Genomic DNA, 14,501 nt, shown 5'->3' on the forward strand with positions numbered 1-14,501 from the left:
AGAGCGAGGGTCCCTCCGGCTGCTGTGAGGAAACCAGTTGAGGTCATTCTTGGTTCAGTTTGTTCAGCTGTTGCTTACAGATTATACCCACCCCGAGCCAACCCGGCCTAGACCCTCGGGGCACATCAAAGGATTAAAGGATCCAAGCCGGTGGGCGGGGGAGAGGGTGCTGAGGATTTAAAGGCATCAGCAGGCCTAGAGCTCAGCTGGTAGGGGTGTGCGCCTCCTGAGTTCGAAACCCTAGGTTCTGTATGAATAATAAAGATGCCACCGGTGGGTAGAAGGGGAGCTTTGCTGGGGTAGCTGGAGCCTCCCGACCGGGCGTCCTAAAGGGACCCCGCCCGCAGTTCCAAAGGGCAAAGGGATGGTTCAACCCCACGTGACTTAGCCGCGTACTAGGAGTCGTCAGGCCCAAAGACACTAAAGAAAAGCAGAGTTGTAACTCAAGCTCATCTTGGGCCCGGGGGGGGGCTGGGAGAGGCTGGTGGTGTAGGGAAGAGATCTCACTAGGTACCTGTGGCGCTGACCACGCCCGTTTGGGCGTGGCCACGGTTGCATCTGGGCTTGTGGGATATAGGCCTGGGGAGAGAGAGGTGAGCTCTCTTGTCTCTCTTGGGGTTCCAGTCGGGTCTCGGAGGGAAGCACAGTCTGGATGCTCGGAACGCTGACCCTGGGTTATCGGTTTCTCGTGTAAATGATTTCTCCCCAATAACCGATGACATCCCTATCCCTGAGATGAAGGTTACCATACACGGGATAGGGATACGCCCCATATGCACCTGTGGCTATGCCCTGCAGGCTGGTCTTGCAACTATGAGGGAGAGAGCAGCAGGGCCACAGAGGTGCTCATCATTGCCTTGACTAATGAGAGGCTGCAGGAGTGCGGATGGTTTGTGGGGGGGGAGAGCGCCGCGATTGGGGGTCTTGTGATCTAACAGGTTGGATCCCCCTTCACAGTAAAACCACAAACTGTGGCTCATGCCTGTAATCCCAGCGCTTGGAGGTGGAGGCTGGGGGGTGTCAGGAGTTCAGGTTATCTCTGGATATCACCAGGTACTGGAGAGTTAAGACCAGCCTGAATGGAGACATGAAAGGACAGAAAGCTTATAAGCCACCCTCATGGGGGGGGGGGGAAGCTGTCATGCAGTACTATCATCTGAGCCAAGGCACCGAAAGCGTCCTCAGGAGTCCGTCTGGGCCCGTTCACAACAACAGCTCTGCTCCTTGACTGTTAATGGTCCCTCCCGATGGAGGGCGTGGTGAGGCTCATGGACCGCACCTGACTATCCAGCCACCCCTCCCAACCAGTTGTGTGCAGTTCTGCCCTAATTACACATGGCCCCTGGGTCTCGGGGAAAGGCTGGAGGGTGTAGGATTGGGAAAGGATTAGGGGAGAGGACCACATCTACACAGGCATTGGAGTGTCATAAGGCATGCCACGTGCCAGCCTCCCCTGTGTCCTGGATGTGACCCTGATCCCATTGCTCTGTAAGAGAGCCTAGTAAACCCTTGGGTTCCTCAAAACGAACCTCAGTGCAATCACTCTTGGTGGTCAGTAGCAGAATAGAAGGAGTGGGTGGGTGGGGAGTGTTTACTTCTCCCCAAGGGGAGGCATTTTAACAACAGAAGTCACTGCCATCATAGCTGGGGGCAGAGGGGGACAACTGTTGGGGATGCCTACAGAGGACGCGTTTAGGGTCTTTGAGAAGTTGCAGGAGGCCATCACAGAGGGTTGGGAGCATGGGAAGGGATTAAGGGTGGGGACAAAGGGACTGTGTGTTCAGTCACAGCCTGATGTGTCGTGGTGAAGACACTAACTTCTCATAGAAAAGTCCCACACGCCGGCCGGTGCTGAAGAGCCAGCAGACAGACAGACACAGGTCAAGCATCGAATCAGGACCCCTCGTTTGACACACAGAAGGGCGTTTCAGACCACAGATGTGGTGAACAGGGGTAGCTGGGGATGCTTTGGAGGTGGATGAGGCCAAAGGGTTCTCTGATGGACTGGATACCGGAGACAAGAGCGGGACTCTCATCCTAAGGGCTCTGAGAGTTTCAGTCCTCAAAGCTGCCCTCATAGGAAGTGGGTCAGCATCACCCCCCAGCTGCCTCTGAGGAGGCTGAGGCGTGTGGCAGCTAAGCCATGAATGTGAGGGACCGTGTTTGCTCCTACAGGTCTATCTCCCCTCTTCTCCACCTCCTTGCCTCTCTCTCTCTCTCTCCCTCTCTCTCTCTCTCTCTCTCTCTCTCTCTCTCTCTCTCTCTCTCTCTCTCTTTCCTCCCCGCCTCTCTCTTTTTCTTCTTCTTTCTCCACCATCATTATTCAGTTATTTGCTTAACAAATGTCTTCAGAAGGGACAAGAAGATGTTTCCGCTTCCCTTTGTACCTTCTCGGTCATGAGACCGGATAAGAACCTACAAGACCTTTGGCCAGAAGGAGTCAGGTCTGTGCTCCAGGGACAGTATCGAGGCATGGATGGCCACAGCTTACACTGCAGAAGCCACTAAGATCCATTTGCTTCTTATGAGCCGTGTTCTCCGCCTCAATGGACTGAACACCAGAACTGTGAGCCCCTTTGGAAGTTTGTCTTTCCGGGTCAGGACAACCAGGAAAGTAATTAACAGGGGCAGCAAGTGATTACTGTTCTGAAGCTCAGCTTTCTCATCGGAAATGTGGGTCGCCTGGTAGTCTTGCCCTCAGAGAGATGCTGCAAACTTTTAAATTACAAGGGCCAACCATCCCCATCCGTCCAGGGACCGAGGGGTTTCCCTGGACAGGGATGAGCTGGTTGCTTGAATGAAATGAAACGGGAGGGACATAGAAAGTACATTGGTTTTGCACATAGTAGGTACTCTATACAACAGCTTTGCACTGTTTTATTTCTTCACCAACAGATGCTTATAAAAAAAAAACCTACTTTATACTAAATGTGGTTTTAGTCCGTGGGGGGGGGGGGATGGATGCATCCTTGCCTGCTTCGGTAGATTTGAAGGCATTCGATGAGCCCTCAGACCAACTCCTTGGGATTCTACCATGATTGAGTGAACAGTGGGGCTTGTAGGGCTGGGTGCCGGAGAGGTGGCCTTAGGTATTTTTTTCCATCTGTCCCCTGCAGATGCCACCAAACAAAATAGTCACTTTGGTGACTTCCCATCTCTGTATAAAGGGAATCTAAGAGGCTGGGCAGCCCCAGGGACCGAGCAGCCCTAGGTGCCTGAGGTCAGCCTCAAATGTTCATCTGGGAGCGTCCCCTCGTAGCCACAAGATGGCAGAAGAGTACACTGCGGGGAACAGTAACAACTTTTTTTTTTTGTAAATGTCAGACCTATCAGGAATTTTTCATGTGTACACTTCAGAAGGCTTTGTTAGACACTGAGGATTTGTATACCCAGAAGTTTCGATCTTGAGATGGGTGGAAGTGTACTTAGCTCGCCCAGGGATTCCAGCAAGGGTTGCCTTGCCCCTGGCAGGACAGCAGAGGGATTTACTGACTTGAGGGTACCGAGGAAAAAGACTCTCAGTTGGAAAGCGTTTCCCAGGTCGGGTTCTGCTCTGTCTTACCCATTCATATTTTTCTTTTCATTCACCATACATCGATGTTTCCCAGGCATTGGTGTAAGCCCAGGGAACCGGCAAATACAGAAACAATCGTGGTTGCTGACAAATGCTAACAAAAGCAAGAGATTAGAGAACAGCAAGGAACCGCTATCATATTATTACCAATATTATACATTACCTACCCCAAAAAAAAGTTCTGTTGGCTTCAGTATCTTGAAGTTTTTTGTTTTTCCAGAACCTTCTAGAAGATGCCAGTCTAGGAACATAATTTCAGAGCTCCAGAGACGTCCTTAGGAAACAATCTCGGGAATTCCTTTGCTTTTCTGGTCTAAATCCTATTTGTTTGCCTTTCATTGTTGTCGCCCTTGGATCTTTCAAGTCTAAAAAAATATATGTTTTGGCTCCTCCTCCATTTGACACTTGGCTGGGTACAGAATTCAAGTTGGAGGCGGTTCTTTCCTGGGAATTTTGAGAGCTTCCTTCCTTGTCTTTCAGCTGTCAAAAGCTCCTGCCAGTCTCAGCATTTAGTATGAAGAAAGGCTCCTTTTGGCCTGCAGTTCGAAGAACAGCCCACCACGATGGGGAGGGCGAGGCACCAGGAGCCTTGGGAGGCTGCTCACATTGCACCCGCAGTCAGGAAGCTGCGAGAGATGAACCCTGATGCTCAGGTAGCTTTTTCCTTTCTAATTTCCTCCCTTCCGTGTTTCAGTGTTAGCGCTCTGTGACCCGCCTCGGACGCTCTTAAACCGCGTCATGTCCTCCTAGTTCCTGTGTTCCGTTTGGCTCTGAGATTACCTCGAGTATGGTGCAGGCTTTCTCACAGATGTTTTTGTTTCCGCCATCATGGCTCTAATCTAAAGGGTCTTCTGTATTCTGACTTGAAAGCCAGGCTTGGTGTGGGTAGACAGATGATAGATAGATAGATAGATAGATAGATAGATAGATAGATAGATAGGCAGGCAGGCAGACAGGCAGACAGACAGATAAGAATGGGTAATTTGGGAGCCAGACATTGGTGGCACACACCTTTAATCCCAGCACTTGGGAGGCAGAGGCAGGTGGATCTCTATGAGTTCAAGGCCAGCCAAGTCTACAGAGTGAGTTCCAGGACAGCCTCCAAAACAATACAGAGAAACCCTGTCTCAAAAAAAAAAGTGGGTAATTTAGGTATTTGGGAGACAAACAGAGGGAAGAACATCTCCTCAAGTTCAAGGCCAGCCTTGGCTACAAAGTGAGTTCCAGACAACGTTCCCCACCCCCACTCCCCCCCACCCCCGTGATATATCAGGATCCTGTCTTTTAAAAAGAAAAAACATCCACACACAATAAATTACTCTGAATTGTCATTTGTTACAATACCCGTTGATATTTAATGATTGCAATGTCTCATGACAGATATTGGTACTTTTCTCATCTTCCTCTATAGGTTGTTTTCTCCAAACTGCTTTTTTGTATCCTTTCTGATGCGCTTGTTCCTAGAATATTCTTCCAAACCACGTGTTTTATCAGATGTCTGAGACTGCTGTCTGCTGCTGGTATTTAGAAGTCAAGGCCAAGAGCCCAGGCACCAGCTCTAGGTACCGACTCCTGTCTTCACTGGGGGATGTGAAGGGATGAACTCCTTGAAAGACACAGTTGGCGCCATGGGAGCCCCAGATGTTAAGAAGGCTCGCCCATGCCCAGTGTAGGTATGGTGTGATGGCTGCTCTTGCTTGTCAACTTGATTACACTGGAAATTAACTAAAACCAAAACATCTGTGAGGGATTTTTCTTGATCGGATCATTCGAAGTGGGAAGCTCTCGCCTTTAATCTGGGTCACACCTTCTGGTGGCGGCCATATAAAGGGCGTGGAAGAAGGAAGCTCTTTCTCTCTGCCTGCTTGCTCTCTCGGTCACTGGGCAAGCCCATTCTTTCACTGGCATTAGAGCCTACGACTTTGGGATTCTGATATATATTGAGTACCAGCTCCAGACATCCAGCCTTATGGACCAAATAACTATTGGATCCTTGGATTTTTCTATTGGAAGACAAAAAGTTGGGCTAGCTGGATCACAGCCTGTAATCACAGCCACCCCCCCAATAAATCCCTACACATTCTGTTCCTTTGTAGAAGGAATTCTATCAGTCCTGTTTCTCTATAGAACCCAGGCTAAATACATAATGGAGTTAGGTGTGTTAACAGATAGGGAAGAGCTGATGCTGTAGGCGATGTCTTTAGTGAAGGCAAACAGCTAACTAGAGGTTTGTTTGTTTGTTTGTTTGTTTGTTTGAGACTGGCTCTCACATGCTGCCCAGGCTGGACTCAGACTTGTAGCAATTCTCCTGCCGGGAGCAACCGTGCTGTGGGGGTTTGAATGAGAATGGACCCCCATAGGCTCATAGATTTGAATGCTTGGTCACCAGGTGTGTCGCTGGTGGGTGGGCTTTGAGGGTACGAAAGCCCACACCAGGCCCAGTGTCTCCCTCTTTCTCTACCTATGGATCAGGAGGTAGCTCTCAAGTTACTGCCGCAGCAACTGCCACCAAGCTTCCCATGTGAAGATAATGGACTGGACCTCTGACGCTGTAAACAAGTTCCCAATTACATGCTTTCTTTTATTATGAGTTGTGGTCGTGGTGTCTGTCTTAGTTGAGGTTTCTATTGCTATTGAGAGACGCCCTGACCATGACAACTCTTTCTTTCCTTCTTTCTAAGACATGATTCCTCTGTGTGTTTCTATCTGTCCTGGAACTTGCTTTACAGATCAGGCTGGCCTTGGACTCACAGAGATCCACCTACCTCTGCCTCCCAAGCGCTGGGATTAAAGGTGTGCACCTCCACAGGCAGCAGTAAGAGAACGCCTCACTGGGCGTGGTTTGAGCAAGGGAGACCTCAAAGCCCACCCCAATGATACACTTCCTCCAACAAGACCACACCTCCTAATAGTTATAGGCCTTGGGGGTTTTGTTTTTTGTTTTTTTTTTGTTTGTTTGTTTGTTTGTTTTTGGAGACAGGGTTTCTCTGTGGCTTTGGAGGCTGTCCTGGAACTCACTTTGTAGACCAGGCTGGCCTCGAACTCACAGAGATCTGCCCGCCTCTGCCTCCCGAGTGCTGGGGTTAAAGGCGTGCGCCACCAATGCCCGGTTTGGGGGGGTGTTTTTATTCAAACCATGATACTGTCTCTTCATAGCGATAGAACAGTCACCAAGACATATACCCAGCCCTTTTATTTCTTTTTTAGACAGAGCCAAGACCAGCAGACACTTTGCAAAGCTATGGCCTATATTCTCTCGGAAAATGCCAGTAGCATTAAAGGAAAAAGAAAAGTCAGGCTGACGAACTGGTCCTAATGAAGGGAAAATAAAGGGACGTTGTCAACTAAATACAAGACCAGATTCCGAATCAAGGGAAAATAATTATAAATAACATCAATGGAAAATTAGTTAGGTACCAACATACCATCATTATCATAAAATCCTGTAACTTCTGCTATATTCTGCTATAGTTAAGAAAATGTCCTTGTTCTTGGAGAGGGAGAGGGAAAGAATTCTTTTCTTTTCCAGTGACAAGTGACAAAAATGCAGATGTGTTCAGATATAGAGCACATCTGTAATCCTGGCATTCAAAAAGCTAAGGCAGAAGCATTATGAGGCGAAAGTCAGCCCGGGCCACATAGTGAGTTCAAGGCCTGCCCAAGGCTATAAAGTAGGCTGGAGGCCAGCCTGACTACCTAGCAAGACCATGATACACACACACACACACACACACACACACACACACACACACACACACACACTTTACCTCCTCCTGAACTGAAAGATAAGATAACCAGTGAGGATACCAGGTCATTGACAAAACTCAAGCAGAGAGACCACACTGGTTTCCATTACACCTTGTTCTGGAATGCCTGCTGTTTGAACTACAGCAAGACACAGTAAGTCTGCACAATGTTCCTTGTTTGAAGAGCTGTTGCTGCTACACTCGTACGCCACCATGCTCGGGATTTTATGTGGGTGTTAGCATCATGCACAGTGACCCACGTGCATGAAGTCAGGCTGCCCACAGGGGTAACGCAGGCGGCTGCTTGAGTGTCCGAAGGCAAGCAAGCCTGACTTGGAAGCTGACTCACAGACACTGGCCAGTCTCCAAGGTCTCGCTGGACTGCTCTGTGGTTTTATCTGTTACTGGCCGTCTGCAGGAAGACGAGGAATAGCAGGATTCAGACCTCCTCCAGGTCACATCTGAGTCCTTTGGATTCCTAGGTTCACACCTGACACTCAGTCCCCCACTGCGAGGCCACAGAGGTACAGTCTGTCCTATGCCAGCCCCATAGACACTTGGCCGCTAGTAAATTTCCGTTAATGGAATGGCACAGTGCGTATTTGAATGAATGATCAGTAGATTGGGGTCCCGTGGATGATATTTAGTCATGGGTAGCCATAAAGACATCGGCAGTGACCTGTAAGGTGCAGGGGTTTGACAGGGGTTTGATTGATTGCTCTATCTCTCTATCTCTCTCTTGTGTGTATGGGAGGGGGTGCACTTGTGTCTCCCACATTCAGGTAGTGACTGGAGCAACCTCAAGTGTCATTCAATAGTTTTTTTCAGACACAGATCATTCACTGGGACATGGAACCCACTGATCAGATTGCCTTGACTGGCCAGGAAATCCCTGGGTTTCGGACCGTGTCTGTCTTACTGATCATGGGATTACGAGTATATGCCACCATGCTCAGGATTTTATGTGGGTGTTATCATCAAACTCAAGTTCTCGTGTAGAGACATCTTCCCCAACCCACACTCCTTTTATGAGGCAGGAACTCTTGCAACCCAGGGTTAGTCTCAGCCTTCCCTCCTCTACCTCCCAAACGCCAAGGTTACAACCGTGAGCTAACATGCTCCACACCCAGAGAGAGGGGTATAACACACAATCAGCTGATCTAAAAGCCTTCTTCCTTCCTTCTTCCCTTCCTTCCTTCCTTCCTTCCTTCCTTCCTTCCTTCCTCCCTTCCTCCCTTCCTCCCTTCCTTTCTTTTCTTTCTGAATCAGAGTCTCACTGTACAAACCTGACTGCCAGAAAACTTGCAATGTGGACCACGATGGCCTCAAACTCACAGAGACCCACCTGCCTCCCTCCACCAGCGGAGTTCTGGCATTAAAGGTCTGCGCCAACGAGGCCAAGCTTAAGAACCTGTTAAGGGGTTTTGGGAAGGCAGACTTCTAGGAATACCTTAACAGAGGGCTGGACCGGATTCCCAGGAGGCAGCATCTGCACGTGACACTTCTCTCCTCCTGCAGCGATTTCCTGGTTTCCTGTCCTCCACTGAGAGTCACCCCGGAGGAGAGCAGCTGCTCCCAGACTGCCCAGCACTCTATTCTGATCTATTCTGAGTCACCGTCTGACGTGGTTTTTTTTTTTTTTTTTTTTTTTTTTGGCTTTGCTCTTGTTTTCCGTTACAGCAACTTGATCTGGTGAGTCAGGACCAGCGTGGAGGGCCGCACTGGGGTTCTGAGGGAAGAGGGAAAGGCAGACAAAAGCCTTCAGACCATCCCCATCTTGGCCTCGCAGGTGACTGGTGAGGAGCCTCCCCTGAGAATCCTGGTCTATAGAGGGGTTGAAGCAAGGTCGTTTGAAGGGGAGGCTCGCTACTCACTCCCCCCCACTTCCCCCATCCCCCTTCATCCCCCCACCTGCCCTGAAATGTCCACACCAGCATCCACGTCAGGCTTGCCACTCTGACAGATTTCTATCTGAGTCCTCCCGAGGCTCCAGTCAGGGCAAATGAAAGGAAGCGACAAGGAGAAGAGGCCAAAGAGCTGAGAAGATGTCTCCGTAGGCAACGGCACCTGCCGCCAAGCCTGAGGAACGGAGTTCAGTCCCCAGGGACTACGCAGGAGAAGGAGAGAACTAACTCCTGAGTGTCTGCCTCTGCTTCCGTCTGTCACTGGATGGAGGTTCTAGGATGGCATGTAAGGTGGTCGTCAAAATCATTATCAGGGAGGGGCATTTAAGGCAGTCTTTCCACTACTGCTTAGTTTGCCAGTTGGTGTCATCCTTGTAGATCTCTGGAGATCTCACTGGTCTTGACGGCTCTGGCTCTTACGCACGCACGCGCACACACACACACACACACACACAGTGAAGAAGAGTAAGGTGCAATTGCCACACCCCTAATCCCAGAACTGGGGGGGGGGGCGGGGGAGGGGGCTGAGGCAGGAATCCCATGGCAGGTTTGAGGTCAGCCTGAGCCACATTGTGAGACTCTTTCAAAAAAAAAAAAAACAAATAAACCACAAACCTGGGCTGGGAAGATGGCTGCTGGGTTGGTGAAGGGCACAAAGACGCGTGTGAAATACCCAGAACTACTTTTATTTATTTATTTATTTATTTATTTATTTATTTTTGGTTTTTTTGGTGATCCCTGGCTCTCTCTGACGGCCAGCAGAACCCAGTCTGTGAGCCCCAGGCCAGTGAGAGACCCAGGAAAAAAAAAGGTAGAAACCACCTGGGAAAATGATAACTTCGCGTACGAGGCACAGGCACACGCACACACACGTGCGCCCACACTCAAGAGTGTGGGTGCCTCTCCTACCTCTTCCAGGGTAGGAACAGAACCAACAGACACCATGCAAAAGCTGCCTGTACACCAGCCAGAAACTTGGGCGCTGTCCAGAGTCCCCCCGCCAGCTTTGGGCAGGAGACATTTCCCACCCCACCCCACCACCACCAGTTCTCAAGAACAGTCTCACACATCAGGAAGCTTCATGTAAGCTCGGTTTTTTTGTTTGTTTGTTTTCACGGCACCCCGAGAGCCTCACAGGACTCGGGGCCCCTCCGTTTGGCTTTGGTGACTCTCCTCAAGCTCAGGGCATGAACTGGAGGACACCCCGCACGTCAAGCTCTGCCTGAAGGAGCACTCTGGTGCTGGCTTTCCTTCTCGTAAGCACTGTCCTATAGGACGCGCTGTCTGTGGATGCTTCTCTCAGTGGGGGTTGGACACAGAGCCCCATGCTTGGGCGGCAGGCCCCCTACCCCTGAGCTGTGTCCCCGGCCCTGTGACCCTCACTGTTGGAGCCTTGCCTTTCTCCCAGGACTTGGGTTCACGGCTAGACTGACATTCCTGGGTCAGTCCTATCCAGCCTGAGGTACTACCTGGCCCCACAGATTGGAAACCCTAAATTCCTAGCCCTCGTGTGCTGAAATGTACTTCTTCCTAACCATTCCACCGTGGACCTCCGTCCCTCAAGCTGACAAAAGGGGTGGCATCATCCCTGTGCCAATCCACACATGAAGTAGCCTCACAGGATACCCCAAAGTCAGCTTCACGAGGCTCAGGGGACAATGGCATTCACTTGTCTAGTCCAGTGCTTAGAAAGTGTGGTCCCGCCAGGCAGTGGTGGCACACGCCTTTAGTCCCAGCACTCAGGAGGCAGAGGCAGGCAGATCTCTGTGAGTTCGAAGCCGGGCTGGACCGACAACCTCCAAAACAATACAGAGAAACCCTGTCTCGTAAAAACCAAAAAAAAAAAAAAAAAAAAAAAACCCAAAACAAAACAGAAAAACAGAAAGTGTGGTCCCTGGGCTACCGCCTCTGAGGGACCCCACCTGTGAGGCCGTCCCAACAGGGCCTCAGCAAAGCCCCCAGGTGATTTCAGTACTGATGAGGGAAGAGGTCAGGACTTTCGAGGAGGCTTTGCTGGCATGAGCTGTACTTACACGCCTTCCTGTGATTCAAGCTGGCTGCCTGAGGAGACAGAGGCGCTCAGGACTCAAACTCCAGAGTATCCTGCCGTATCTGAGCCCACACACACCCCAGCAGGGAAGCCACAGACCTCGTTGCTGGGAGCCCAGTGCAAAGTTGACCCGGGGAATCCAGCGCTGGAGGTAAGGCTTTGGTTTTGAGTTTCATGCGCCCTGTAGTACGTGTGTGTGTGTGTGTGTGTGTGTGTGTGTGTGTGTGTGTGTGTGTGTGTGTGTGTGTGTCTATATACAGAACTTCAGATTACTTGGGAAGCTGCCGGAACAATTTTTTCCTCTAGTTTTGTATTATCTATTGGCTCGTGTGCCTGGTTGATCCTCAGCAATTCCACTGAGTCTGAAATCCCTGTTGATAGAGCGACCGGAGGCTGGTGGGACACTGTGAATCTCAGTTCTTCCACTGACCCTAGGGTTTGAGTGGTGCTGACTTGTGGGCCTTTTCTGATAGTGAAATGAGGGACATGCCAACTAAGCACCTGGAAAGTAAATTTTAGGTAAGAGTAATCGCCCCATTTTATGGGCTCAGAGCAAAAATCATGGGGAAATCCGCCCGCAGAAATTACTTCACACCGGTTGCCCATTAGAACCACCCAGAAGGCTTTAAAAAGACCCCAGCTGAGACCCAGTAGCTCAATGAGTTGCAAGCATCCTTCGGCCAGCAGGTAGCAGAGATGGCATCGGAACCAGATTCCTTGATAGCCAAACCCTAGTTCTGGTTCCTGAAGCTAGCTCATGGAGTTCAGAGGTCAGACGACACCTGAGTCACAGGGTAGACGTATCTCGAGAGCACGCTGGTCCCTGCCGGCCTTCCTTCCCTGTGGAAATACTTGTCACAGTAAGAACAGTGTTCTCTCAGTCAAGCCCCTTCAGAATTTCAGAGCCCACCTCCCTGATATGCTGCTGCTGATCTCAAGAGAGGAACCCTTTGGGATCCTTCTTACCGAAGGGATTACGTGACATTTTAAAAGGGAAAACTCAAGACCGGGGGTGTAGCTTAGTTGACAGAATGTTGCTTGCCTCCCGTGCAAGGCCCTGGGTTCGTTCTCCCGCACAGCAGAGGACACCCATCGTCTCAGCACTCGGAGGGTGGAGGCAGGAGTTCAGGTCATCCTTAGCTACTACATAGGTTGGGGTCAGCCTAGGCTGTGTGAGACACTGTCCCAAAAACAGAGAGGACGAGCCCATCATATGGCAGCCAATTGCTTGTAGATCTTTACTGCTACGCTGGTCCACTTTTTCTGAGTCCTGACTCAAATATATATATATATGTATGTATGTATATATGTATATGTGTGTGCGTATATACACACATATACATATATGTATGTTTTCTTTTTAACATTTTTTACTTGCATTTACTTATCTTGCATATGATGTGTATGTGTGTGTACCCATGGCACCTTGCACATGTGGAGATCAGAGGAAAACTGTGTGGGCCCTAGGGATCTGACGATCTGACTTGGGTCATCATGCGTCTCAGTTACTGTGATTAAAACGCCGGTGGCCAAGGCAATTTATAGAAGAGCGTCTGTTTGGGCTTTCCGGTTTCTGAGGGATAAAGTCCTTCAGGGGAGGGAAGCGCGGGTAGAGTCACTGGAGGAGCAAGCCGAGGGCTCACATCCTGAGCCACGAGCAGGGGAGCAGGAAGCTCGAGAGCAGAAATCGCTCCGGTCTCCAGACTCTCGAGGCTTCCCTCCCGAGTCTGCCTCCGTGCATCTCGCCACCCACCATCACAGGTAACGTTCTCCTGCACAAACCGGCTCCAACTTTTCCTCTGGCTGTGCTGACCTCGGACGAATAGAGAGACAGGATCCGGTAGGCGAACACTCTTCTCCAGGGGTTGCCAGACACTTCCGCTGGTGGAGACTTTGAATCCATTTAAGCTGTGTGACCCGGGCAAGTCTGGCCGTGGTTAAACCAAGGCAAGGGTCCGGAGTGAAGAACTGGACCAAGATCTCGGCGGCCACCATGCACCCAGCAAAGGCAGAAATCTGCTGCCGTGGAGTCAGGTCTGCAGCGGTTCTGGACGCTGGCGTCTCAAGCATTTGGAAGGAGGTCCAAACCACTGCAGGGGTGAAAGGCTCTGCTTGGGGGACCCCGAGAGGGCAACCACACCCCATACATCCTGGGCCAGGGCACCGTGAGCAACATCGACCTTGAGTTTGCCCAAGACAGTCTGCTCTTGAGGCTTCTCCTTCAATCTTCCTTCTCAAAGACCCCGTCAAGACTGGTGTTGAAGCCGTGCGTTGGTGGTGCACGCCTTTAACCCCAGCACTCGGGAGGCAGAGGCAGGTGGATCTCTGTGAGTTCGAGGCCAGCCTGGTCTACAGAGCGAGTTCCAGGACAGCCTCCAAAGCCACAGAGAAACCCTGTCTCGAAAAACCAAAAGAAAAAAAAAAAAAGACTGGTGTTGAATACAGAGACCCATCTGCCTGGATGTGGCAGGTGCTGGGATTAAAGGTGTTAAAGGTGTGCTACTCCACACCTGGCAGGGAAACATGTTTATTGATCTGTTCAAACTCCTGTGTCCCAGCCCACTTCCCTGCTTCAAAAGGTCCTCCCACCCTGGCAGGAAGGCTCAGCAGGTTAAAGTGCTTCTGTGTGAGCCTGAAGCCAGTCCCACGGAGAGATGGGGGAGAGGACAAGCCCACAAAGTAATCCTCTGACCCTCCCCATTCACATACTCACAGCTTGCACGCACCCTACACACATCCCATACACAATGATAATCATCTTTTTTTTTCAGGCCCTCTCTTGCCTCTTACAAGGTTCCTTAATTTACAGTCAGAAGTCCTCTGCTGGGGCCTAGCCCCCACAGGGTCTCTGAGTTGTTTGTCAGCTGATAGCCACAGGTGCATCCTGTTTTCTAGTCCTGGCTTCCTGCCCCCGCATTGCCCCACTGACGCCAACATCTAGCACGAGGAAAACACGCTCTCTTCCACCTGGGGCTTTTCTTCTGTGTTGTAAGACTATATGTATACATAAGACTGCTCCCTCCTACAAGGGAGAGAGACCTCTTAGCACTTGCAAAATAAAGACACTTCTTAGTACAAACAGCTGGACACCTGGGCTTTCTTTTCCTGATACCTTGGAGCTGCTTGTGGCGCGGGCACCCCGTCCTCTGCTGGGCTGGTGAGACAAAAGCCCTTCCACTGAAGGGGAGAATTGGACGAGGCTTTGGGGAGTACGGCTGCTCTGCACA

At 50.5% G+C, this 14,501-nt stretch overlaps 1 long non-coding RNA gene across 1 annotated transcript; it reads left to right on the forward strand.

The window, feature by feature from the left end:
• Positions 1–9,922: 9,922 nt before the first annotated feature.
• On the forward strand, positions 9,923–13,586 carry LOC121139971. Its single transcript, XR_005876756.1, has 3 exons — positions 9,923–10,462; positions 11,278–11,425; positions 13,036–13,586. It is a non-coding gene; the product is annotated as an uncharacterized LOC121139971 (long non-coding RNA).
• Positions 13,587–14,501: the final 915 nt, after the last annotated feature.

This window comes from Mesocricetus auratus, unplaced genomic scaffold, assembly GCF_017639785.1.
Source record: "Mesocricetus auratus isolate SY011 unplaced genomic scaffold, BCM_Maur_2.0 Super-Scaffold_2245, whole genome shotgun sequence".
Taxonomy (NCBI): domain Eukaryota; kingdom Metazoa; phylum Chordata; class Mammalia; order Rodentia; family Cricetidae; genus Mesocricetus; species Mesocricetus auratus.